Source organism: Lepidochelys olivacea, assembly GCF_965140295.1.
Source record: "Lepidochelys olivacea isolate rLepOli2 genome assembly, chromosome: 1".
NCBI classification, from domain to species: domain Eukaryota; kingdom Metazoa; phylum Chordata; order Testudines; family Cheloniidae; genus Lepidochelys; species Lepidochelys olivacea.
Genome location: NC_140411.1, coordinates 201,467,601 through 201,495,596, shown reverse-complemented (window position 1 = coordinate 201,495,596; position 27,996 = coordinate 201,467,601). Strand labels below are relative to the sequence as shown.

Below are 27,996 nucleotides of genomic sequence, written 5' to 3'. Positions count from 1 at the left end.
AGATAGGGGCCAATCACTAGTGGAGGTGGGTGGGATGGTTTCCTCTGTAGGACAGAGACTTTGGTAGAGACGCAAAGTGTCTGGTAGTTCTGTGGGTCAGTGTGGGCATTTGTCATGGGAAAGATTCTTCAATGACTCATTCACCCCCATACTCATAGACCAAAATGAGCATTCTTCTAACCACCTACTGACAGGCCTTGAAATCTCTTCTCCCTGTACAATGCCTCTCAGCTGTCCCTCCAGTTCCTCCTCCTCACCCACCCACAATAAGCTCACTGGGGGTTATACCCACCTTGACCTCTTTTTCTGTGTATACTTCAGAGTTGATTTCCTGCAGCAACAGAGTCTTTGTTTCCAGCCATCCTTCTTCAGGACTAAAGAAGTCTTTGACTCATTCAGTATCCAGCTGTGGGAGGTGGCAGAGAGTGTCTCTTGTGGTCTTGTTTTCACTGCAGAGATAACTCAAGTAATAGCTCAAATGTTGCCCATAACTCAAGTCCCATCCTCACATTCAAACTCTTGGAGATGAGTACATAAGAATAGTCACACTGGGTCAGACCAATGGTCCCTCTAGCCCAGTATCCTGTCTGCCGACAGTGGCCAATGCCAGATGCTTCAAAGGGAATGAAGAGAACAGAGTTATCATCAAGTGATCCATCTCGTGCCTATTAATTTCATTTGATGACCCCTAGTTCTTGTGTTATGAGAAGGCATAAATAACACTTCCTTATTTACTTGCTCTGCACCAGTCATGATTTTATAGACCCCTATCATATCCCCCCTTAGCTGTCTCTTTTCCAAGCTGAAAAGTCCCAGTCTTATTAATCTCTCCTCATATGGAAGCTGTTCCTTATGTCTAATCATTTTTGTTGCCCTTTTCTGTACCTTTTCCAAATCCAATATATCTTTTTTTTTTTAGATAGGGCGACCAGATCTGCACAAAGTTTTCAAGATGTGGGCGTACCTTGGATTTATATAGAAGCAACATATTTTCTGTCTTATCTATCCCTTTCCTAATAGTTCCTAACATTCGGTTTGCTTTTTGACTGCCGCTGCACATTGACTGGATGTTTTCAGAGAGCTTTCCACAATGACTCCAAGATCTCTTTCTTGAATGGTAACAGCTAATTTAGACCCCATCATTTTATATGTATGGTTGGGATGATGTTTTCAAATGTGCATTTCTTTGCGTTTCTCAACACTGCATTTCATCTGCCATTTTGTTGCCCACTCACCCAGTTTTGTGAGATCCCTTTGTAACGCTTCACAGTCTGCTTTGGACTTAACTATCCTGAATAGTTTTGTATCATCTGGAAATTTTGCCTCCTCACTGTTTACCCCTTTTTCCAAATCATTTATGACTATGTTAAACAGTACTAGCCCCAGTACAAGCCCCAGAACAGACCCCTGGGGGACGCCACTATTTACCTGTCTCCATTCTGAAAACTAATAATTTATTCCTACCCTTTCTTTCCTATCTTTTAACCAGTTACTGATCCACGAAAGCATAGGTTCCAAGTTTCTAATCTGCCGAGGGTGCTCCCCCCGGGCTCTGCCCAAGCCCCACTCCCACTCCACTCCTTCCCCCAAGGCCCCGTCCCCACCCCGCCTCTTCCTGCCCCTACCCCACACCTTCCCTGCCAAGTTCCACCTCCTCCCCTTAGCACACTTCACCCTTGCTCCTCCCCCACAGTGCCCCCAGACACCGCGAAACAGCTGATCTGGAGCAAGTGGTAGGGCTGGGAGGGAGGCGCTGATCAGTGGGGCCCACCAGCGGGCAGGAGGTGCTGGGGGGAGGTTCTGGTAGGGGGTCAGCCGGTGGGTGCTCATCACCCACCATATTTTTTCCCTTGAGGCCTATGCATGAGAGGACCTTCCCTCTTATCCTGTGAAAGCTGGTGGTGCTTTTAACTCTATTTGGATGGCCTACCAGAGGCTATAAGCTATAACCCAAGTTAGCAAAACTCGTCAGCTGCCAACGTGACCACTCTGTAGTGCGGATGTAAGATAGCACCACTCCAGTGAGGCTACTCCTCCAATGCCTTCCCACAATCCCCCCATCACCATGTGCCTAGAAAAGACAGACAAGTTCTCCTACAGTTCATTTGGGAAAGAATTCATAGACTAGCTCAGCTTACTGCAGTGCAAAGAACCATGGGACATGTCCCCAAGGACGATAAGGCCATTGTGGAGAAACTAAATGAATTCTATGCATCGGTCTTCATGGCTGAGGATGTAATGGAGATTCCCAAACCTGAGCCATTCTTTTTAGGTGACAGATCTGAGGAACTGTCCCAGATTGAGGTATCATTAGAGGAGGTTTTGGAACAAATTGATACATTAAACAGCAATAAGTCACCAGGACCAGATGGTATTCAGACAAGAGTTCTGAAGGAACTCAAATGTGACACTGCAGAACTACCAACTGTAGTCTGTAACCTATCATTTAAATCAGCTTCTGTAACAGATGACTGGAGGACAGCTAATGTGACGCCAATTTTTAAAAATGGCTACAGACGTGATGCAGGGAATTACAGGCCTGTAAGCCTGACTTCAGTACCGGGTAAACTGGTTGAAACTATAATAAAGAACAATATTGTCAGACATATAGATGAACATAATTTGTTGAGGAAGAGTCAACATGGTAGTAAAGGGAAATCATGCCTCACCAATCTACTAGAATTCTTTGAGGGGGTCAACAAGCATGTGAACAAGGGGGATCCAGTGGATATAGTGTACTAAGATTTTCAGAAAGCCTTTGACAAGGTCCCTCACTTCCCTTACGCAAAGTAAGCTGCCACAGCATAAGAGGGAAGGTGCTCTCATGGATTGGTAACTGGTTAAAAGTTAGGAAACAAAGGGTAGGTATAAATGGTCAGCTTTCAGAATGGCGAGAGGTGGTGTCCCCCAGGGGTTTGTTCTGGGAAGAGTCCTATTTAACATATTCATAAATGATCTGGAAAAAGGGGTAAACAGTGAGGTGGCAAAATTTGAGGATGATACAAAATTACTAAAGATAGTTAAGACCCAGGCAGACTGCTAAGAGCTACAAAAGGATCTCTCAAAACTGGGTGACTGGGCAACAAAATGGCAGATGAAATTTAGTGTTGATACATGCAAAGTAATGTACATTGGAAAACATAATCCCAATTATACATATAAAATGATGGGGTCTAAATTAGCTGTTACCACTCAAGAAAGAGATCTTGGAGTCATTGTGGATAGTTCTCTGAAAACATTCACTCAATGTGCAGTGGCAGTCAAAAAAGTGAACATAATACTGGGAATAATTAAGAAAGGGATAGATAACAGGACAGAAAATATCATGTTGCCTCAAAATGAATCCATGGTACGCCCACATCTTGAATACTGCGTGCAGATGTGGTCGCCCCATCTCAAAAAAGATATATTGGAACTCGAAAAGGTTCAGAAAAGGTCAACAAAAATGATTAGAGGTATGGAACGGCTTCCGTATGAGGAGAGATTACACTGGGACTTCTCAGCTTGGAAAAGAGACGGCTAAGGGGAAATATGATTGAGGTCTATAAAATCATGACTGGTGTAAAGAAAGTAGATTAGGAAGTGTTATTTACTACTTCTCGTAACACAGGAACTAGGGGTCACCAAATAAAATTAATAGGCAGCAGGTTTAAAACAAATTAAAGGAAGTATTTCTTCACACAATGCACAGTCAACCTGTGGAACTCCTTGCCAGAGGATGTTGTGAAAGCCAAGGCCATAACAGGATTCAAAAAGAACTAGATAAATTCATGGAGGATAGGTCCATCAATGGCTATTAGCCAGGAAGGGCAGGGATGGTGTCCCTAGCCTCTGTTTCCAGAAGCTGGGAATGAGCGACAGGGGATGGATCACTTGATGATTACCTGTTCTGTTCATTCCCTCCGGGGCACTTGGCATTGGCCGCTGTCAGAAGACAGGATACTGGGCTAGATGGGCCTTTGGTCTGACCTAGTAGGAGGATTCTTATGTTTTTATGTTATGTTCTTAGTGCCACACATGAGCAAGTGCCCTGCCAGTGTGGATGCAGTTGCTCAAGTGTGTGTGTGTCTGTGTGGCTGCTTTCAGTTGACTTAGGCTTATTCAGAAACTCTATTGTGGATAATGCAAGTTAACTCCGCACTGAGGACATGGCCTGTTGTGACCCTCAGCAGCACAATGTCCCATACACCTACACACCCACCTCCTGGGGCTGGCCCTGAGCAAAAGAAGCCTAGTGCTGTTCCAGCACAGTGCCTTTTAGAGCAAGCCTGCAGATGTCAGAGCGGCGGAGCTGACACAATCTAACTCAGAGAAGTTAAACTGTTATGAAGCCACTACTGGGCCGGATGGATTGGTTGTTTTGCAATAGTCACACCTCAGAACTACACTTTCAAATTTTACTTGGGTCCTACTCAGCCCTGTGTCATGGTGAGGCCCATAAATTGCTTTCTACATTGTTTATAGGGAGTGAGTCTTTTGGGCGAGACTTTGAAAACTGGAATCTCTCCATGGACAGCTCCCCTTGCACTTATTTGTAAGTTACCCCAATCCTGTGCTTGGGGCAGGTTTAGAGGGGCACAAATGGCTTTAAGCCACCTTTGCAATCCCAGGGCCAGGTCCTTAGCTGCAGTAAAGCAGCATAGCTCCATCGAAGTGAGTGGAGCCACGCTGATTCATACCAGCCGAGGGTCTGGCCCCTGTATTCTTGGGCCATGAACAGGCCTGTCTGGCCCCTGGGGTAAGTGAGAACAGTTGTAGGGCTACTCTAATTTGCCCTCTGCTCTCCGGTATGGGCCCTGGGAAGGAGAGAATAGCTTAGTGCATCCCAGCCACGCTCCTGACATATCACTGATCTGCCAGGGGCTAGGAGCAGGGCCAGCAGACAGCCCTCTTGCTAGTTTTACACTGGCAAAGGAAATCTTCTGCACGGGAGCTATCTCCACACACGTGATGGTCCCCTTTTGCTGCTGGGGTGGTATAAAAAGGCCCACTGCACTCCATACTTAGCTGATACACCTGACTGGGGAGAGGCCTCCTCAAGTGGAGAGCTGGGAGGATTGCAATGGAGAAAGGTACCTTGCTACCAGGTCTCTGCAGGTATGGCTGGAGGTAGTAGTAACCAGGAGTAATTCCACTCAAGTCAGTGAAGCTACAGTGGTATAAAACCAGTGCACATGAGATCTGACTCAGGGTCATGGAGTGGGCCAAATCTGCAACCCTAATTCAGACTAAATTCCATTGCAGTGAAGTGCTGTGCACACCTACAAAACAAGGGGTGGAGTTTACCTCTGTGTGGAGGAGCAGCACAAGACCTATGCATCCCTCAAGACCCACTTAAGCCCATAGGGTTAATATGTGTTTGACTGAAACACTTGAGAGAAAAGCAGTCTCTGTTAAACATTCAACACCATTACCCCTTCAGATAAGGGCTGAGGAAGCTCATAGCCTGCATCTCTGGCATTTTCAATGGGTCCTCTAGCAAAACTAGGGAAGACCAGCCTTTACAGACCTGCTGCTTCTAAGGTAAGAAACAAGCTGGGGGGTGAATGACCATTTAATAAACAATAAAAAAAACTTTTCAGGCATATTTTAATACATTACAAAGAGAAAAAATAATTTTAAAAGGTGCAGGGAGGCATAAACCAATTTTTCCCCTATGTAAGTCTCCTTTAATTTGCGATTGAATTGAGTTTGTAGCCAAACAAACCCACTCTTTCTAGCTGGTGTTGTCCTCATGAAGACAGAGGCAAGAGAGGTGGCAGGGGTGATTGAGGAGAGTATGAACAGTATTGCCAATCCCAAAATAATGAGTTGGGCCCTCAAAAACTCATGAGTTTGGCTTAAAAATCAAGAGACTTTTAAAAATTAATTTTGGATTCTTTCCTTTTGCCTATTGATTTCTGAGCCTTCAAGGTACACTTAGATCATGTTTGTCAAGCTTTTCTCTGCAAGCATGAAAGCTAGACATGTACTTTTTTAGTAATAAAAGCTGACGTTCTCATGTAATCACCTGACTCCAGGAGTTGGAGCTTTAAGCAAAACACCAAATATCATGAAACTAGTGATAAAATTGTACAATGTTGCTATCTTTCACATATTTAACCCCGCACCCCAATGTTCAGTAAGTGATGCTGAAATAAGGCATATTTCCTGGATGATCAAGAGGGAATCGAAACCTCTTTCAGTTAAGTGTTTGGGATTTCATAACATAAGATAACCTTGGCACAGCATCCTCCAAGCAGAGAGACGCCAACACAGCTGAAGGGAAACCAGTACACAGTATAAGGAAGTGCTCTGGCAGGACATCAATTGGCTCTCAGGATAACTTGTTTAAATATCTAAGGGTCCTGAGCTTGCAGCCAGTGAATCCTTCCATTTTAAAATTTTATTTCTAGCCCATCTTTATGCCACCAGCCATGGGTTATTGCAGTGGTCTTCCCCTTTAAGACTCCCAGACTGTTTTAAACCTGAGAACCTCAACTCTACTGGCAATGGAATTTTGTGCCTCAGCTGTTAGCACGGGCAGGAGGCAGAAAGAGCTCTGCTAATAACACCCCAGGCCTGTAGCTCTGAGCGTGCCTGGATTTCCCTTCCAGGAGACAGTACAATGACAAAGGAGGATATTACTTTATTCGTGATTATGTATGCTTTGCCACCACAGAAATCCAGGGTCATGCTTTGAAAAGTCTCTGCGGCTGCTCGCATGCTTAAAGTTAAGCACGTACATCCATTTTTCCAGGATTGGGGCCCACCAGCCTGATTCAGGCACCCTCTCCCCCTTACTCATGTTGAATAGCACTGTGCCTTACCCAGTGAAATCAATGAGACTATTTGTGGACTAAGATATTGCTCAATGTAAGAGTGGCGGATCTGGGCACTAATCACACAAAGACAATATAGGGGTAAACAATATTGTCAGGGGGTCAGTCTGCTCTCAGTTACTCAGGTGTAAATGTAGCCTTCACTAAAGTCAGTGGAGACACTCCACAGTCACACCGAGCTGGGAGCAGAGTTTGTCCAGCCTATCTGAAACAAAATCATTGTAAAAGAATACACAGGATTTTACCACCTGTATCATGTATGTAAAAAACCTAGATTCCATACACAATACATTTAGGAGGCCTCATTCCTCCCAGCAAAAAACCCTACTATGAAGTGGACATCCCCCATTGAGTTCAATGGGCGTTCTTCCCTAGTCCTCCATTCATGCAAAAATGTGTGCGGTGCTTAGCTTTACACACTGCATCAATGGGGCTACTCGCAATGAACAAAGATATATACCTGAATAAACCTTTGTAGGATCAGGACACGAGATCCCAGATGCAGGGCCAGAATCTGCAGGCCGTGAGTGAGCAAAACAAATCACTAAGGCGGCAGAAGTTGGCCCTAAGTAACTGGCAGCCTGGACTGAGGGGGGGAACTTCAAAGGAAACAAATTGAGCAAGAGCATGTTAACCCAGCATTTCCCTTGCTCACAGAATGCCAAGAATAGGAGCAAAGAGAAGAGAACTACCAAGCAATCTTATGAATTTTCAGTGGTGAAATTCTGTAAAACAACATACAGTACGGTACACTCGGATTCAAACCGCTGTGATGACCAACGTACGTCTGAAGTCAATAAACAAGTCAAGAAATTGGCAATAACATCCCAAATAACTTTCCAAATTAAAAAGCCAACACCGTAAATCAAATATCTTCCTGAAAGATAGGCAGTGTGCCAGGTGAATCCAAGCCAGTTGGTAATGTTGATTTCAATTATTTTTTTTTAGTCTGTGTTAAGAGTGCTTGGCCACAGATGAAAGAAAATGGATAAAGAAAAGAACAGACGGGAACAAGTCAATGAAGAGGTATTAGATACAAAGATACAAGCAAGAAGAATGATCATACATAAGGAAAGGAGGCATGAACAGATAGTAGGAGAAACGAATTAATGTGAAACCTACCAAACACTCCCAGCAAGCAAAAGAAAGGAACCTAAGCTACAAAATTGGATACAAATCTGAACTTCTACGTTTGTAGGAAGCTGGATCCAGCATTTGATTCGATCCACTATAGATGTATTGGCCAAGCTACAAAATTCAGATCTAGACCTGGATCCAAACATCTTCAAAGTTTGGAGTTGTCCAGGGCTAAGGTTTGGGTTCAGGCTCATCCCTGCTGAGCAAACACTGACCCAGCAAACTGATGCGTTCAATCAACCAAAAGAACATATCCTAATAGCACAAATCATCCATTATTAATCGTTTTCATGTGGTAGCAGGTCCCATGGCAGATTTCATGGGGAAATGCAAACCCCACCCCCTGATGAAATGTTGGACAGTATCCACAAGGGGAACCTCACAGAGATTTCCTCCTCCTTTCCCCTACCCCAGGATTTATTTTGGGAGGCAGGGAATCTGGTACATTTTATATGAAGTCAATTCCTATGGGTCTCCTTTCAGGAGTCATTAGCTGGGAGAATGAACAGCATTCCAGACCCCTACCCATAGGGCAAGCAACGTCTTCCTGGTCTCCAGTCAGTCTTCTTTTACTTGGCTTCTCAAATTTCTGCTCTGAAACTGCCTGCACCCACCCTCTCACTGGACTCTCTGTTTGTATTGTATCTAATGCTGATTGCAAGGCTTCTGGGACAGTGACCTTGTCTCTCCTGCCTTGTTTGCCAAGAGCCATGTGCACCTACTCTATGACACTATATAAGTAATAAAAGGCAATAGCTCAGAAAAGCATGTCATGTTTTTAGATTTCTCTAATTTGGGACTCAATTGTTTACAAACATATCCCCACTGCCTGAAGGCCTGATCCAGAGACCACTGATCTCAGTGGGAGACTTTCCCTGGACTTCAGTGGGCCTTGGATGAGGGAGCAGAGCCATCAGCCATGGAGAAAGTCTCCCCCCTCCCCCTCCATCTGCTCTGGCTCCAAGTTCTCCACCAGTCCTCTAAGACTTTAGGGTGTTCTTTGGTTTTGGAGTGGAACAGTCATAACCATACACTGGGATATTGAATTCAACTATATTTTTCCTACTAAGCAAATCATCTCGGCCCTACAGATAATGTCTTTATTTTATTGTACACGTTTGGAGTGGATTCAGTGCAGTTCAAGCTGGACAGCCATGGCATTCTCACCCCCAGCACAGGTACAGTGTGGGCAGTGGCACTATGGCTGGTGGACCATATGAAAAGACATACCCTTCAAGCCTGACCTGGAGAGAACCCGTAGGAGCTGAGACGACAGTTGAGTCCCTGTGGCTCATTCACTCATCAACTGTTCTGCGGCTGCTGACAACAAAGGGACCAATTACTGCTAATTGCTGTGGTTTTTTCACTAGAAACTGGCTTGAGACCATACATTTATTTCACATAGGCCACCAAACAGCCATTGAATGGTAATGACTTGCAGCTATTGCAGATCTTAGGCTGGATATGTAGCATGTGTGCTGGGTTTTTCAGGGATTTTGTTTGCTGTGTTTCAGCACTGATCCCAGTGTGCTGGGTTTGGAAATGTTATCCAGTCTAATTCCTTTTATGACGCCCCAGGCTCAGATCTGGAAGACAACATCATTTCCCACCCCCACTTGGAAACTGTTTAAAGTGGCATCCCTGGCCGCAACATTGCTGTCTCTGATTCCACATTATCAGCTGTGTACAGATTCTTTCAACTCCCATCGGCCATTGCAGACAGGGACTAAAACATTGCATCAGAGTCTGCGCTTAGTATTCCAGCATGACACACAGAGCACAAAGGCATTAAAACATTAAACCAACAAGAGGAGCTATCGTTCTTGGTTACTGTCTGTGTTATTTACAAGGCGGGTTGGAGGAGGAAGCCAGGGAGAAATGAAAAACAGTTTGGCTGCTAGAGTAAATGCATGGATAACTGTGGCATTAGTCTTTAAAAATCCCACTTTCTAAGGAGGGAACGTCTGTGCTCTGAGATTGTTCCTTGGGCCCTGTTTCATACGAACACCGAGCACCTATAGGACCCAGCTTCCTAGAACTGAGATTCCACAGGGATTAAATGGCACAGTGGCATTGTTCATTAGACTCTCACTTCTGTAGTCATCACAAAGGACAATGAGTCAGATCCTCAGCTTACTGTAAATGCGTGTAAATTCAGTGACACCAATAAAGTGATCCTGGTTTGCCCTCAGTGAGGACTGTCCCCTTGACCTCTCAGTTTTCTCTTAATTCCCATTTGTCCACATCACAAAGCTGCTACACAGCTAGCAAGGATCCAGGACTGCAGGTCAGGAGTGAGTGCACTGGTAGAATTGTGAGGGCCCAGAACTGGAATCACAGGGGAGTGGTGATCTATAGATCAGGTATATTGATGTCTCTGTATAGGCAAAGCAGCTGCCTGACTCAAGCTGATGCTTTGTGCTCATCACTTTCCTAAAGCATGGCCTGATATTCAGAGGTAAAGAGCACACGTGGCTCCACCTAACATCAGTGGGAGTGTGGCTGATCAGCACATTCACTAAAGGGGATACAAATTCTAAATGCAGATATATTTTGAAGGACAAAAAATTAATCCCACTTCTGCCTTGTTGCTGGAAAGCAGTGCTCATTTGATTCAGCCGGGAGCTGGAATGTCTTTTGTCTATGGGAGAGGTCACTGATGGTCTAAGTACTCATTCTCCTGCTCTCTGTCCTGCTTGAGCAAGCTACTTGTGTTAGGTGCAGCCAACTCTGCCTCCAGATGCCACCAGATCTATTCATTTGCAATGGGATCTGCAAATACGGGGTGTGCTTGCGATGCAGTTAATGCCACATTTACATAATGAGGCTTATGAATGCATGCAAAGCTCAAGGACTGCTGCTGTGGCTTTATGAAGCGGCTGTTTAGCCCAGGAATCGGATTAACTCTTCTGATGCCCCCCAAAAGAGAGACAGAGAGACAGAGACTAAAAAATGCTGAGCCTTGGCCTGTTCTAACAACTTGAGTCACTTCAGCCCCGGTAGGCTGCCGAGGGGACTGTGTCGCATCAGCCAAGATGATGATGAAGGTGGTGATGTTGTGGTGGGGGAAGGGTGGTGAGCAAGGCTCATTCAGAGAACGAGATCCTAGGAAGCGCATATGTTTTTGTGGCCACATCCTCAGTGAAAAGAAGGGTGGTCCAGTGGTTAACGTACCAGCCAGGGGAGATTGGGGCTCAGCTCTGTGTCCCTCTGTACCTCATTCTCCATCCATACCATGGGGGCAATAGAATTGCCCTACCTCACAGGCATGCTGGGAGGATAAATACAGTACAGAGTGTGTGAGGTGCTCAGATACAGTGGTGCTGGGGGCCACACAAGTGCCTAAGGGAAACTGATGTAAATCAGCAATGCCCGTCTACAGCAGCTCAGGAGCTAGCTCCTTGCTGAGGGATTGCCTGTGAGCTTATCAGCTCCACTGCCTCCAACCCCCTGCTACTTTACCTAGGTAGATCAAACAATGACTGCCTATGCTACGGGAGGTGCATGAGACCTGCCAGGGGATGAGGGAAGCCTGCCAGTGGGGATGTGGAGAAATCTGCACTAAGGAACAAAATATAAGTGAGGTCAAACTGGCTGTAGGAATGGATTTAATATTGGCTTTAAATGTCTCACCCCTGGAGCGTGAAATCTCCAATTAAAACCAAATTGCAGAGGAAGGTTCGTCACATGTCTTTGTTTGCAAAGCTTTCAATTGTCTGAAGCTTAAGAACTGAAGAGCACTTGGGCGGGTGGAGGGGAATGAAAGTAAAAAATAATCAGAACTTACTGTTACCCAAAGGTCAGAGGCACCAGGTCCCTTTTTGTAACGGTTGCCTGGGCACAAGGGCTGCTGGTGATTTACCCTGGCAGAAAAAACAAACCTATTATTCTGTCAGAGGAGCGTGCGACTACAAATGTTCAAGCAGCATGTTGTGTTCTGCGTGACAAGCAATGAAAATATATGTCTGAGTCATGCCAGAGAGCCCTGGGGGAAACTGCTGTAGAAAGGAACACCCCCCGCCCCTCCCAGTCAGGGATTCCTAGTGGACAGGCATCTGCAATGGCACTGAGAGGAGACTGTTGCCCTGGAAACAGCTCATATAGATCCCCAAGACCATTCCCTTTGTTAAGAGCCTGCCTGGAAAGGATGCTACAGGGGTTAGCGCACTTGCCTGAAACGTGACAGATCCCAGTGCCATTCCTTGTGGGGAACAGGGGGGTTGAATGGGGGCAGGGGTCCCAGGAGGGCAGTCAGGAATGAGAGGAGGGGTTGGATGGGGCGGCAGGGGGCAGTCAGGGTCAGGGGGCGGTCAGGGGACAGGGAGTGGTGGATGGGGCAGGAGTCCCGGGGGGTGCCATCAAGGGACAGGAAACGGGGGGGGTTGGATGGGGTAGGAGTGCTGGGGGCGGGACCAGGGGGCAAGAAGCAGGGGGTGGGGTTGGATAGGGGTCGGGGGCCAGGCCACACCTGGCTGTCTGGGGAGGCACAGTCTCCCCTAACTGGCCCTCCGTACAATTTCGGAAACCTGATGTGGCCCTCAGACCAAAAAGTTTGCCTGTCCCTGAGCTAGAGCAAGCCAGAGCCTGCCTGCCTTCCCAACTGGATGTTAATTTACAGTTTCAGAGAGCTGGGGAAGGCAGGCAAGCTCTGGGTTGCTCTAGCTCAGGGGCAGGCAACCCCCCTGTTCCCCGCCCTCTGACCGCCCCGCATGACAGCTTGCAAGCCCCCATGTAATAACTTCCTACTGTATTTTCCACTGCATGCATCTGATGAAGTGGGTTTTAGCCCACGAAAGCTTATGCTCAAATAAATTGGTTAGTCTCTAAGGTGCCACAAGTACTCCTTTTCTTTTTCAGTCCTGACACTGTTTGTCCTCACTCTTCTCCCCCGTTTGTTTTTCTCCATCTTTTGTGTTTCGTCATATGCTAATATTGTAAGCTCTCTGGAGCATGTACTGTCTTTCCCTGCTGCTCATTTCTACAGAGCCTGGCACAATCCAGTCCTCATCCTTATAGGGGGCATAAGTGTTACCACAATACAATTGATAAATAGTTAACATATTTTTTTGCACATTTACAAGGAGTTTATTTCTTTGCAAGGATGAACTCAGTAGCACTTAGAACTCATTACATTCCAAAATATAATATTTAACATTAAATATACTAGTTTATTGGATGGGGTGGTGACGGATAAAGATTTTGATTTATGGAGACAGCCAAGTGGTGTTCTGGTAACTTGGCTAATTTAGCTTATTCCATGTAGTTCAAGTCCATGTTGTTATTTGAAAGAATAAACCTATTCTGTATACTTTTTATGGGTTTTATACAATAAGCAAGCAGATATTAACATTTAAATTAACATATCACTAAGGCTAACACTACTAAAATTTCAGTAAGTTAATTGGGAATTAAGCACTACAATGATTAAATCACAGTAGCAACTAAAATTGAATCAATGGATCAACAGGGTAAGAACAATATTGAAGTAAGTCATCAAGTGGTCAAATTATCAAATTACTACAGCAGGTAATAAAATCACGAGGTTAATATCACAAAGAATCACTTTTTATTATCCAGCATCAAGAGACTGAAGGAGGCAGCTGTTTGGCTTTAGTCTAAAAACCCCACAATCAAAAGATCTTGAAATGCATTTAGCTGGTGAAGGACATCGCTGTCCATTTTGGTTTTAGACCTTGACCAAGAGATATCACCTGTAAGAGCACAATCAATTTAGCTATTCATAAGGAAGTACAGAGACCAAAGTGGTGTCTTAAATTACATCTTCCATGTTATTCCATGCTTCCTTCTGAAATCGCATGTTGTTATGGCAACTAATGTTCTCCTCTTATTATTTACCAAGTTATTTCAGAACAGAACAGAGGTAGTTTTACTGAGCAATGCTTACAACTTACACTGTAGCAGCTCTGGATAACACTCTTTTTTAGCTGAGGAAACACTTGGAATGATTCGGTGGCAGAATTAGGATTTTCAGTTAGGGAAACATTACTGATGCTGTTCCCAAGGTGGACTTTTTAAACACACACATACACCCTAACAGAACTATGGACAGGTCTTTCTGTAAAATAAAAAGAAAAAAGAAAAAAAGGGGGAAAATAAGATACTTAAAAAGATTTGAATTTCTTCTGCTTTGTGCTCTTGGTGTCACATGTTGCAGGATTGTGGCTACAGTTACTGGTGACGCAGGAGTGTGTCTACAGCCACAGATGATGTAATAGCTTTATTGTAGAGCTTGTCACCAGCATGAGTCTGTGCTGGTTCTTGGGGCACCCACAACTGTGAGTCATCTTGTTACCCTCCTGCCTCCCACATGAAAGACACTTGCTTGGGCTTAACTGGGTGTCAGATCCCTGATACCACCAGCCTGTGAGCCACCCAAGCACCCTCCTCTGGGCTATTCCAGCCCTATTGTTGTCTTGCAGGTTAACAATAGGTGCAGCCCAGTCCCTGAGCTCCTGCAAAGGTTCCCCTGCAGTGTTCAGCACCTTATCCACTGAACAGTCACAGACATAGCAGGTTTGCTGTCCCCAAGAAAACACTGCACACACCAGCTTGTATGATCCAACTCAGGATCAGATCCTTGTGTAATACCACAGCACTGAGATATATTTATAGTGAAATCAAGGATAAGTTTGCTCACGATGCAAGAGAGAGTGAGTAAGGAAAATGGAAGCAAAAGGTTACATGTAAAAACAAAATCATAACACGCTTTCTAGAGACTAAACCTCCTCTCTAAAGAAGTTTGTCTCACCCCAAAAGTCATCTGCAGTATTTCAACCAAGGCTGGTTGAGATCCTGTTTTCATAAATGTAAATGCACTGCCTAGTCACTTCCTAGGTGCAGGATTATGGGGTGTCTTCTCTGTTCCTCAGATATAGTCCTGCAAACCTTCCCCTGCTATGTGCTTTTCCTTGTTGACTTCATATCATTCTGTTAGATTCATGTGCAAATGTGCCCCCATTTTGTTAGCTTAAAATGTTTAATCTATATGCCAACAGGTGAATGAACATATTTGATCTGACAGGAAACCTGTTTGTCAATTCTGCTTTGTTTCAGACTTTAAAGCGTTTTTTGAGTATATGTACATAACTCCCTGCATAGTACCTGTACATACATTTCACAGTGATTTTACTGACCATTGTAACCCTGGATTTCCTTTGAGACCTCACATGACATTCTTTAGTGAACCAGAATGTAAATACCAGAATCAGGAAATTCTTGTAAACCCCTTGCCTGTTGGCTTTCAGGGGATTCATGGGTGTGATGGAGTGGACTAGGCTCAGAGGCCCCTTTCTGGAGGCCACAGTATCCTGCCACACTCGTCCCAGGAAAGGAGCAGTAGAGAGGTTTTCCAAGCGGGCTAGAGAGGCTGCAGCGAGCAGCCAATCAGGGCCCAGCAGGCCCATATAAAAGGACCTGCAAGGCCAGTGTGAGTTCAGTCTGCTAGCATGGATTGGGGGAGCAAAAGGTGCTCCTGATTGACTTCAGGGCCCTCAAGAGCCCAAGCAGGTAGTTACTGGCAGGGACTAGGGGAGCATGGAAGGAGCTTCTGGCTGGCTGCTGGGACTCAATGAAGAAGGGCTATGGGGAAGTGGCTTGGGGAAATGTAGAGCAACAGTTAGTAAACGAATGCAAAATGAGGCTGCTATACTTAAAGCGTCCCTGGGTTCGAACGCAGAGCAGCCACTCGGGGGAAGTGGCTACATCCTAAGAAAGGGAATTAGATCTGTGGCACTCTGGGGAAGGGGGCTGCACTGGGACTGACTCAGCGAATTGAGTCAGAGGGGTGGCTCAGCAGAAGGGCTGGGGTCACTGAGGACTCCAGTAGAGGTTAGGAGTCCCCAGGAAGAAGCCCCCTGGGGTGCTGCTCAGTTCCAGAGTAGGAGCCTTGCAACCTAGCCGGACCAAGCGTGGGTACCATGGTGAGCCCTATAGGACTGGTTAAAGTCTGAGCCTGGTGGGGGATGCAAAGAAGGACACACCAACTGTGCATACCACAATGGGCCCTGTTGGACTGTTTTAGAAGACTGAGCCCGGGGGGGGGGGGGGGCTGGAGGACATTGGAGACATTTTGTACTGTGTACCCTGGAGGGGTTTTTTCAGTTTCTCACATGGACTGAGTGTGACTCAGCTGGAGGGCTGAGTAACCGAAGACCCGCCTGACAAGCACAGCGGCCAACGGGACACCGGGAGCAGAGGAAATAGCTGTAGGCACATGCACACTCAACCAGGGGGCACTGGTGAGAGGTGAGTGCACCTAGACCACTCAGACTGAAAGAGCTGAAGGACCAAAGTATTCCTCTGTTCCTCCCTGGGGTGGCCTGCCCATGGGGACTAAGAGGGGCACTTGCTTCAGATGATGTTGATGGCCTGAGAGAGCACTCAGGCTTCCCCTTTGTCTTGACCCTTATAGGGGGCAACTCTCCTACTTACTCCATTTTAGGCCCTTACCTTCATAGCTTTGGGGCCAGTTAGATGGTTCACTCTGGATACAGTCAGTGTGGCCCAATCCTCAGTAACCTGGGCAGGCTTTGGCCTGTGGCCAGTGTGGGAAGTCCCACTCAGGATGACCATAGTGTGTGGAAAGATCATTTTGCAACTACATGCCATCAGCTCCCTCAGAATACAAAACCAGACGTAGTGTAGAGCTCACTTTAGAGGAAGCTGCCTCCAACCTTCTGTCTAGGCCCACTCTTGGCATCAGTGGCCACTATAGGCCTAAGCAGTTTCTTAAAATTAGCCAACTGCCTGGTCATGATCTTGTCATTCGCCCATACATCCTCTTACATACTGGAAATAGATGTCACTAGCCTGTGACAAGTTGTCACATCTATGCATCAAGCAAAAAAAAAAGTAGGGAAATAAATGATGGGCCTCAACTGTGTAAAAGATTGACTTATACCCAATAACTTTTGAGCTAGTAGCAAAAGACTGTTTTTACATCTTAACAATATCCAGTCCATTTAACACAAAACAATTAAAGTTTAAACCACACCAAAATTCTCAGTTGGGCAATTTGTCTCACAGCGTGTTCCACTTGTATGCATTGAAGAGAGGGATCACAACTCTCTCTCTCTCTCTTTGAGGGAAAGGTTCACCCAGTGTGTATAACAAAACTTTATATAATAAATCATACTAGGTGAGGCATGTTTTTCAGATTAAGAAGTTGATTCACACAACTGGGAAATGCTGACTGGTAACAAAATTACCACAGTTCCTGGGTCAAAATTTTGGAGGTATTTTTGCATTTATTTTCTGAATCTTTGGTCTTTTGCTAAAAGTATCCTCCAACTTGATTATATTATAGCAATCTATAAGTAATTGCGTTGTAAATAGCATAAGGCGGGAGTGGCTATTTAAGAAGTCAAAGATGTATAGAAAATAAATGATATAGAAATTAGAACTAACTTTTAATAATGATGTGCAGGCTAAAATTAAACAAAGGAGGAACTGAATTTCAACATCAGGCAACCTTTTTCTAATGGTAAGGGGAACAATTTGGAAAATAATTTGGGGTACTGGATGGGTCATTGGATTTGTAAAGGGATTCAGAACTTTTCAACTCTAGGACACCAGTCCAAATCTGATCAAGGTTGGTCAGGCTCAAAAGTTGTTACTGTCTGACAAGCTGTTTGGTGGCCTACAGAAATTAGATGGTGGCTTAAATCCAGTTCTTCCAAGTGAGCAGAAGCCAACATCACAAGACTACTACCATCGCAATGAATGGATCGCAGAGGCAGTATTTCTGTCTCATGCCCTGAGCTCACTTCTCAAGACTGGGCTGAGGCACATTGGTGGGGGTAAAGTTCGTATGACAGACGTGTGGATAAAGAGCGGTCTCAGTCTGCCACTTTTCACCAGAACTAATATTCACATGAAAAAATATTTTGTTAAAGATGTCAGCGAATCTCTACAATAAAATCTTTTGCATGAAAGACTCTAATTCAGGCAACTAAACACCTCCCGCCGAGCTCCAGAATTATTAGCTGCTGTCTCCCAATACAGTAGTTTGTCTGAATGCAAACAAATTTCAAGCAGTGGTTGCAAATAGATTTCAATTTTCTATGATTTTCAAGAAAGCTTTTAAGAAAGCTTTTAAAAGTAAGTGAACTCTCTGAGGGAAGAGTCCTTCCTTCTGTCTGTGCAGCGTCCTTCCCACTCACTGGAGGTTTTCACCTCGCCAAAGGTGAAAGTCCAACCAGCCTACTAAACTTTGCTCAGCACACTTGTTTGTTTAGATTCTGCAAATGCACCAGCCCGGCACTGTAGGCTGTTTAAAAACAATGTAAATATACCTGCAACTTTTCCAGTGGGCCCCAGGCCCACATTAAGGTGTGGTTCTGCCTCTGAAATTGATTCTGTAATTATGGCACTTTTGGATTCCATGTTTGTCTCTCAGTGACTCCAGATCAGATTTGAGCACTTTTCAAGTAAAAAGATGTCCCGTTCCCTCTTTCCTCTTGAGGTAAGTGGGAAAGCGGGATACCGGGAGGAAGTACAGGCAGTAATGTCTGTGAGGGGAGGGCTCCTGCCTCATACTGAGAATGAGGGGCGATCAGCAGGTTATCTCAAGTGCTTATATACGAATGCACAAAGCCTTGGAAACAAGCAGGGAGAACTGGAGGTCCTGGTGATGTCAAGGAATTATGATGTGATTGGAATAACAGAGACTTGGTGGGATAACTCACATGACTGGAGTACTGTCATGGATGGTTATAAACTGTTCAGGAAGGACAGGCAGGGCAGAAAAGGTCGGGGAGTAGCCCTGTATGTAAGGGAGCAGTATGACTGCTCAGAGCTCTGGTACGATACTGCAGAAAAACCTGAGTGTCTCTGGATTAAGTTTAGAAGTGTGAGCAACAGGAGTGATGTAGTGGTGGGAGTCTGCTATAGACCACGGGACCAGGGGGATGAGGTGGATGAGGCTTTCTTCCGGCAGCTCACGGAAGCTACTAGATCGCATGCCCTGGTTCTCATGGGTGACTTTAATTTTCCTGATATCTGCTGGGAGAGCAGTACAGCGGTGCATAGACAATCCAGGAAGTTTTTGGAAAGTGTAGGGGACAATTTCCTGGTGCAAGTTCTAGAGGAGCCAACTAGGGGGGGAGCTTTTCTTGACCTGCTGCTCACAAACCGGGAAGAATTAGTAGGGGAAGCAAAAGTGGATGGGAATCTGGGAGGCAGTGACCATGAGTTGGTTGAGTTCAGGATCCTGACACAGGGAAGAAAGGTAAGCAGCAGGATACGGACCCTGGACTTCAGGAAAGCAGACTTTGACTCCCTCTGGGAACGGATGGGTAGGATCCCCTGGGGGACTAACATGAAGGGGAAAGGAGTCCAGGAGAGCTGGCTGTATTTCAAGGAATCCCTGTTGAGGTTACAGGGACAAACCATCCCGATGTGTCGAAAGAATAGTAAGTATGGCAGGCGACCAGCTTGGCTTAACGGTGAAATCCTAGCAGATCTTAAGCATAAAAAAGAAGCTTACAAGAAGTGGAAGGTTGGACATATGACCAGGAAAGAGTATAAAAATATTGCTCGGGCATGTAGGAATGAAATTAGGAGGGCCAAATAGCACCTGGAGCTGCAGCTAGCAAGAGATGTTAAGAGTAACAAGAAGGGTTTCTTCAGGTATGTTGGCAACAAGAAGAAAGCCAAGGAAAGTGTTGGCCCCTTAATGAATGAAGGAGGCAACCTAGTGACGGAGGATGTGGAAAAAGCTAATGTACTCAATGCGCTTTTTGCCTCTGTCTTCACGAACAAGGTCAGCTCCCAGACTGCTGTGCTGGGCATCACAACATGGGGAATAGATGGCCAGCCCTCTGTGGAGAAAGAGGTGGTTAGGGACTAATTAGAAAAACTGGACGTGCACAAGTCCATGGGGCCGGATGAGTTGCATCCGAGAGTGCTAAAGGAACTGGCGGCTGTGATTGCAGAGCCATTGGCCATTATCTTTGAAAACTCGTGGCGAACGGGGGAAGTCCTGGATGACTGGAAAAAGGCTAATGTAGTGCCAATCTTTAAAAAAGGGAAGAAAGAGGATCCTGGGAACTCCAGGCCAGTAAGCCTCACTTCAGTCCCCGGAAAAATCATGGAGCAGGTCCTCAAAGAATCAATCCTGAAGCACTTACATGAGAGGAAAGTGATCAGGAACAGTCAGCATGGATTCACCAAGGGAAGGTCATGCCTGACTAATCTAATCGCCTTCTATGATGAGATTACTGGTTCTGTGGATGAAGGGAAAGCAGTGGATGTATTGTTTCTTGACTTTAGCAAAGCTTTTGACACGGTCTCCCACAGTATTCTTGTCAGCAAGTTAAAGAAGTATGGGCTGGATGAATGCACTATAAGGTGGGTAGAAAGTTGGCTAGATTGTCGGGCTCAATGGGTAGTGATCAATGGCTCCATGTCTAGTTGGCAGCCGGTGTCAAGTGGAGTGCCCCAGGGGTCGGTCCTGGGGCCGGTTTTGTTCAATATCTTCATAAACAATCTGGAGGATGGTGTGGATTGCACTCTCAGCAAATTTGCGGATGATACTAAACTGGGAGGAGTGGTAGATACGCTGAAGGGCAGGGATAGGATACAGAGGGACCTAGACAAATTGGAGGATTGGGCCAAAAGAAATCTGAGGTTCAATAAGGATAAGTGCAGGGTCCTGCACTTAGGACAGAAGAACCCAATGCACAGCTACAGACTAGGGACCGAATGGCTAGGCAGCAGTTCTGCAGAAAAGGACCTAGGGGTGACAGTGGACGAGAAGCTGGATGTGAGTCAGCAGTGTGCCCTTGTTGCCAAGAAGGCCAATGGCATTTTGGGATGTATAAGTAGGGGCATAGCGAGCAGATCCCCCCTCTATTTGACATTGGTGAGGCCTCATCTGGAGTACTGTGTCCAGTTTTGGGCCCCACACTACAAGAAGGATGTGGATAAATTGGAGAGAGTCCAGCAAAGGGCAACAAAAATGATTAGGGGTCTGGAACACATGACTTATGAGGAGAGGCTGAGGGAACTGGGATTGTTTAGTCTGCAGAAGAGAAGAATGAGGGGGGATTTGATAGCTGCTTTCAACTACCTGAGAGGTGGTTCCAAAGAGGATGGTTCTAGACTATTCTCAGTGGTAGAAGAGGACAGGACAAGGAGTAATGGTCTGAAGTTGCAGTGGGGGAGGCTTAGGTTGGATATTAGGAAAAACTTTTTCACTAGGAGGGTGGTGAAACACTGGAATGCGTTGCCTAGGGAGGTGGTGGAATCTCCTTCCTTAGAAGTTTTTAAGGTCAGGCTTGACAAAGCCCTGGCTGGGATGATTTAATTGGGTATGGGTCCTGCTTTTGAGCAGGGGGTTGGACTAGATGACCTCCTGAGGTCCCTTCCAACCCTGATATTCTATGATTTTCCCCCCGCCCCCGCCCCAACTGCTGGCCTTGCAAACTCAGCCTGGAACCTGAATGTCAAGTTGGAAACTTTCTGGTTTATACACCATCATCCATACAGAGTCAGCGATGAGAACTCAGTTAACAAGACAGTGCTAATGTGTGAGCCAGAATAAAATCCAATTCTCTCTCCCATTGGTATGTTGGTTCTCAAAGTTAATAGGAATAAATATCAGTAACACTTGTTAGTCACTAAAGTCATCAGATATAGAGCCAGTCTGCAGAGTATTAAGGCACCATGTTATTCAGAGAAAAACAGACCCTTAAAATGCCTTTCTAACCCACAGAACCAATACCTCCTAATCCAGTCATTCCCCATTCAGCCAACATCTGCTGATGACAACTAGTAGAAGAGAACATTTGGAACATACCATGCAAGTCAGTAAAATCTCCTTCTGTCAGACTAATGGGGAAATACTTTGTAGAGTTGAAGGTCCTCTTTTGAAATTGACCTGCCCCCATTCACTAACAAAATATCTAGGACTGGTCAACTCAAAATCCCAGTTAAAACCAAGTGCCAGGCTAAAATATGAGGACAGGGGCAGTCACTTAAGGCTGATGGCTTGGTTAACCCTGCTCAGTCTACTAGTCTGAACAGCAACCATGTAGCACAAACATCTTGTGCCCAAGTCCCCAGCCAGCCCATGTCAAGTGCAGAAGGGGAAAAGATGCCTCTAAAATGTACATTGCACATAAGTATCCCAGTAGGCAGTGCAGAAAGCAGTCTATGGAAAGTCAGGGGCCTGGTGAAAAAACTGTATCATGCCAATCTGAAAATGACAGTGAGAAACAACCACAACTGTGGGGTGGGGTGGAACATTGGAAACCACTGCAGTGGCATCTGTTGATATTGGGACTGTCTGATAATCTGCTATAAGATTCATCCTGTCCATAGGGTAGAGAGGCTAAAGCCAGCTGTCCACTATTCCTGGGAGTTCATTGTTCAGGTACACAGGGTGTCTACAGACACAGCACAATCAGTGCCAGCATGTCTGTGCATGTGTGTAACCCACATGCTGATATGACATTCTTATGTGCACTTGTATGTCTCTAGCTCTGGTGCATCTTGACCTACTCCCCTGAATAGGACCACCACAATACACAGCTGTTGAAAATGCCCCCCATCCCAAATACCTAGCTTTCAACATGCTCAGAATGGGCTACATGGCAAACTGAACATGTAGGGTAGCTTGAACTTGTGCTTTTCCATCTCCTTGTACGTGTTTGTTCTTCCTCTGCCTAGGCCTCCATTTTTGCTGGAGATGCCTTCTCTTTGGATTTGGTGTCCTACTTCTGTGCCCAAGGCCAGTTCATCTCCTGTTTAGAGAGGGAGAGCCTCACAGCTCTCTGTCATGCTGACTGCATCTTTTCCAGCACAAGGTATAATGTGTGCCATTTCACTTCCATGTACACACATCAATGCATCACACCATGGTGTGAATTTGAGGGACTTCTGAGGAGTAAGTTTGCAGGAGGGTTCACCAAAATTCTAAAGCTATCACTTGTATCAGGGAAATGCCATTGTTTAGATCCATCTTCCACAAAAAAATGGTGGTTTCTCACTGCTCTAAATGATTCCCGTCCTCAGTGCAGAAGCAGGAAACTGAGGTTGGACAATAATGGAGAAAATTCATGTGAAGAAATTCATCACACGTCGTTTCTTTATTGGTGTTACTTTTGTATTCCTCATTAGTAGTAGCAGTATTCTAGTGTATAGGAGCCTCAATCATGGACCAGGAGCCAAGTGTGCACAGCACTGTACAAAAACAGAACAAAGACCTACCCCAAAGACCTTACAGTCTAGGACTCTTTGTCCCCATGGTAGGTGCTTTTGTCCCATACTAAGGTCTCAGCAAGATAAGGAGAAAAGTCAGTACTTGTACAAGTGCTTCCCAAATTCTTTGACCAGATAATGTTTTACTAGACTGGGGATTAGTTGTTGAACACCAGGTGCTGCCTGGTGCCCCCATGCATTTGTACATGCTTTCACCTGTAATGTCACTTGAGCTATGCCAGTCTCACGCACAATTAGAATGAAGGCAGCTAATGGTTGGGAACATAGAGGGTCATCATTAGTGTCGAAAGAGGGAGCTAGGAGTCACAACAAGGATAACTCAACACATTGTGCCCAATGTTCTTTGCCCCATCCAGATTGGCCATCCGAAACACAAGTAGTTCAACTTACATCTTTTTGGCCACCTAGCCAGCAAGCAGCCAGATTTCTCAGGCAATCACCCACAGAGGTTTCATAAAAAGAGCAAGTATTATCCAGCATTGTTCTCCAGCAATAATTACAGTACACATTCTGTTCTGTTAACAGCTCATTTACTTGCCATTGTTTTCACGTCAATTCCTGACTCACTCACCACCAATAATTTCCACTCTTGTATACTGTGCTGTCTGAGCACTGGGGATACCACTTGCTGGACAACCTTTAGATCATGTTGTCATGTCAACAGTTGTTGATCTTGGTCTTTTATTGGTTCATTTGGCAGCTGAAAGGGCAAGTCATTGGTGTTTTACAACATGAGGGTTGTTCCCAGGTTGGCTGCTAATAGGGTTGCCTTGCTGTTCTTTGGAAGGTGTTCGCTAGATGGAAAGCATCCCTCTGACACTGGGCAGAGCACCAGTAGCAACACAAGGGGTGGTAGCAAAGCATTGTGTCTGTCTCCAGTCAGGGAGATGAACCAGCGTTACCTGCCGTACCTATGATACCAGAACCCATAAGCAAAGGCTGTGGCCAACTTTGTCTTCTGGAAGTTTCCTTTCATTTCTCTTTGAAAATAGTAAATTTGAACTTTCCTTCTTGGAGTGGACGAGTGAACGTGGATTCCACCGGAGGTATATACGTGGCACGGAAATACACACACACACACACCGTCAAAGGGAGAAAATGACATTTCAAAGGAGTGTTCTGGATCTTCTTGTGTTGCCGTCAGTTGACTTACAGATGTTCGCATCTATTAGGGTATATCTACGCTGCAGCTGGAGGCATAGTCGCAGCATGCGCAGCCCTACCTCACCTACCTTCAATTTAGCTAGCTCGGGTAGTGCTGGTAGTGAAGCAGTGGCACCAAGGACTTCAGCATGGACTAGCCACCCAGGTAATTACACAGAGCCCCAGGCAGGCTTGTACAGCATGAGCTGAAGCCCGTGCTGCTGCAGGTTCGCTGCTGTTGCTGCCTATGCTAGCTAGATTACAGCTCTCTTGGGTATATCTACACATGTTGCAGTCACACACCCCAGTTACAGTGTGTGCATAACCTCCGCGACAGGCAGCCCTGTGTGCCGAGACAGCAGCGCTGGGTTATCTTGGCAATGCAGCAAGCGCCTCGCTTTCCATAGCTGCAATTATTATGACGTATTATTTGTATTACCGTAGCACTTATGAGCCCCAGTCAAGGACCAGGACTCGGTTGTGCTAGGTTTTGCACAAATACAGGACAAAAAGACAGGCCCTCCTCAGAAAGTTTAAAATCTACATATAAGACAAGGCACAACAGATGGATGTGGACAGATGAGGAATACAAAGAAATAATGAGATAATATTGGTCAGTACGATAGCAGCCTAAGTGATGTCAAGTTTTTGGTAGGCATCGTGGCTATTCAATCCTAATTATTTATTTTGTCCTATGTAGGGTCTGACACCCTGCTTAATACCATGGTATGTGAGTAATGCACCCAGGGGACCACTTGCATCTAAGGTCTTGTTTACATGGAGCAGTAATGTGGACTATGGAAGTGTGATTTCTAAAGCACACTAACATTTTGCACATTAATTAGTCCGTGTACCCTGCTTGTGTGCATTAAAGCTTCCCTAGCGATTTTTGAAACAGTATTATGTTAAAGTGCACTAGGGAACGTTACAAAGAGATTACTCATTACAGTATAGATTACCGTAATAAGTAACGTATATAATATATATTACTCATTACAGTATATACAAAGAGAGAGCCCCTAAAATCCCAATTTTGGACATGTACATAAAAAAATTGCTAAAAATAAACAAAGAAAAATGAAATTAATAACCCCCCTAACCAGAAGCTCCACCCATAAGCTCAAAAATTTACATACAACAAATCTATTAATCAAACAGTTCTGAACAACAACCCCATTTGTCAGTTTGTGGAGTTGGATCCATCAGTTTAAGACAGCTTTGCACAGCAAGGCTGGTGCAAAGTAACCGTACAGAACTCAGAATGGGGCCCCGAGTTCTAAATTTAATGGACACTATCCAGAATATATATTATTTGATTATCAGAATTTTCACTTCAATCTCAACTCAAAAATCGCAAAGTCTCAGTTCTGATTCACATTCCCCAACTGGTGTGAGCTGTGGCATTTCCATCTATATTAAGGCGAGGGCATAACTAACAGTACACATCTAAGTGCTAAAAACAAGATGAAAATCAGAAAGCTTGGCACAGTAGCCCAAAACAGAACAAGCAGAATGCACAGAAAGGCCTTTAGACAGTCACAGCAGCAAACAGTATTTCATTTGAATTTACCTGAGAGAATTGGAACAAAGCTTGAAAACTGAGACAGCCATATTTTCTTGTTAGACAATGAAAGTGGGACAAGTGAGCAGAAAGAACATTTCCCTGCTCTGACATCTAGTCTCCTTTCCATTAAGCCCAACCTAATACTGCACGAGTGCAGTGCCTTTTAACCCTTCTGATTCCATGGCAGATATTTTATTCCAGTAGAGTTCTTAGCCTAATTTCTTTACCATCTTTGGTGCTACACCTTTGATCCTCGGGTCATACATTGAAATATCATCCTGACACTCATTGAACTCTAATGGATGCACCTCAAATTGGTGACCCTGGATCTACAAACACAGACAATGTTCCCTCAAAGTCCTTTTCTTGGCTGCTAAACGAATGAGTGACTGAGGACAGGCTAAAACCTCTGGTCCTGATCCAGCAAAGCACTTAAGCACATGCTTAAGCAGGTGCTTAAGTGCTTTGCTGGACTGAGGCCTATGAGCACAGTCTTAAACTTGTGGTCAGACAGCTTTTTGCTCTGCATACAGACAGGGGATGGGAGAAAGAGGTGAAAAAGGAAGGGAAGGAAACAGAGAAAGGAAGGGAACGAAAAAAGAGAGAGGGTTGTGAAGACGGGAAGAAGGAGAAAGGTTAGAGAAGGGGGAAGGAGTGGGAGAAAGATAAATGGAGGGAAAGTGGAAAGGAGAGAGAATGGAATAATCAGGAGAAAGAGGGGAGGGAAAAAAGGGGAGGAGAGCACAGGAACTCCCCTTCCCCCTGTCTGGATGGGAGAATCAGACCTCCTCACATTCAGCAGTGTGGTAGAAGGGAAGCCACTTCTTCCAGGTACAGTCAGTAGCAAGGACCAGGGGAGCCCAGGCAGAGTGCCCTCCTCCAGCCTGGAGGGGCAATCTTAGTTGCAGGGGAGTTCCAGAGCCCACTCCCCCTGTGGCCAGGCAAAGAAGTGTCAGCTGCCACTGTGGAAGGGGATCGCTGTTACCTCCAATGTTCTCCATGCTAGCAGTTTAGAGGGAAGAGCAAACACAGTCTTTGAGAGGTAGAGAGCATAGGCGCAAACGCTGTGGGTGCTCCTGGGCACCGACTGGCACCAGCAGAAGTTGGTGCCTATGGTAGGGGAGCTATTATCAACAAATCCACAGCAAGAGAGCCAAACAACCATCCAAGTCAACAGAATTGCACCAGTTTATGCCAGCAGCGAATTGGCTCAAAGGGTGTGAAGTGAGGAGAGCTGAGGGGCAGAAATAATTTGAAAATCATCTCAAAACACAGTGCTGACCACTTATTCCTAGATTAGAAAGCCAGAACGGACCACTGTAATCATCTAGTCTGACCTACTGTATATTACAGTCTGTAGGTCTTCCCTGAATTAATTCCTGTTTCAACTAGACCAGATCTTTTAAAAAACATCCAATAAATGAAAAAAAATTCCAGTGAGGGAGAATCCACCACAACCCTTGGCAAATTGTTCCAGTGACTAATTACTCTCACAGTTAAAAATTTACACCTTATTTCCATTCTGAATTTATCTAGCTTCAACTTCCCGCCATTAGATCTTGCTTTACCTTTGTCTGTTAGATTGAAGGGCCCATTATCAAATATTTGTTGGCCTTGTAGGTACTTACCAATTTTTAGAGGCCTCCACATTAGACACAAATAAAAGAGTAGAATAAACATTTGCACAAGCTGCCCTCTGGGACATAGAAGTGGTTTGTGACACTCTAACCCTTTCATCAGCCCTGTGTTAAACTGACAGGTTTCAGAGTAGCAGCCGTGTTAGTCTGTATTCGCAAAAAGAAAAGGAGGACTTGTGGCACCTTAGAGACTAACCAATTTATTAGAGCATAAGCTTTCGTGAGCTACAGCTCACTTCCTCAGATGCATATCGTGGAAACTGCAGCAGGCTTTATATATACACAGAGAATATGAAACAATACCTATTCCCACCCCACTGTCCTGCTGGTAATAGCTTATCTAAAGTGATTTCCAGCACAAATCCAGGTTTTCTCACCCTCCACCCCCCCACACAAATTCACTCTCCTGCTGGCACCAGCAGGAGAGTGAATTTGTGTGGGGGGGTGGAGG

At 45.3% G+C, this 27,996-nt stretch overlaps 2 long non-coding RNA genes across 2 annotated transcripts; one reads left to right on the top strand and one right to left on the bottom strand.

Moving 5' to 3' along the window:
* Positions 1 to 298: 298 nt before the first annotated feature.
* Positions 299 to 27,611, bottom strand: LOC311519133. The gene is made up of 3 exons (XR_014711207.1): positions 27,537 to 27,611; positions 11,746 to 11,821; positions 299 to 449 (listed from the first exon to the last, which is right to left on the bottom strand). It is a non-coding gene; the product is annotated as an uncharacterized lncRNA (long non-coding RNA).
* LOC311519144 lies at positions 18,221 to 22,776 on the top strand. The gene is made up of 3 exons (XR_014711211.1): positions 18,221 to 18,441; positions 21,694 to 21,784; positions 22,650 to 22,776. It is a non-coding gene; the product is annotated as an uncharacterized lncRNA (long non-coding RNA).
* Positions 27,612 to 27,996: the final 385 nt, after the last annotated feature.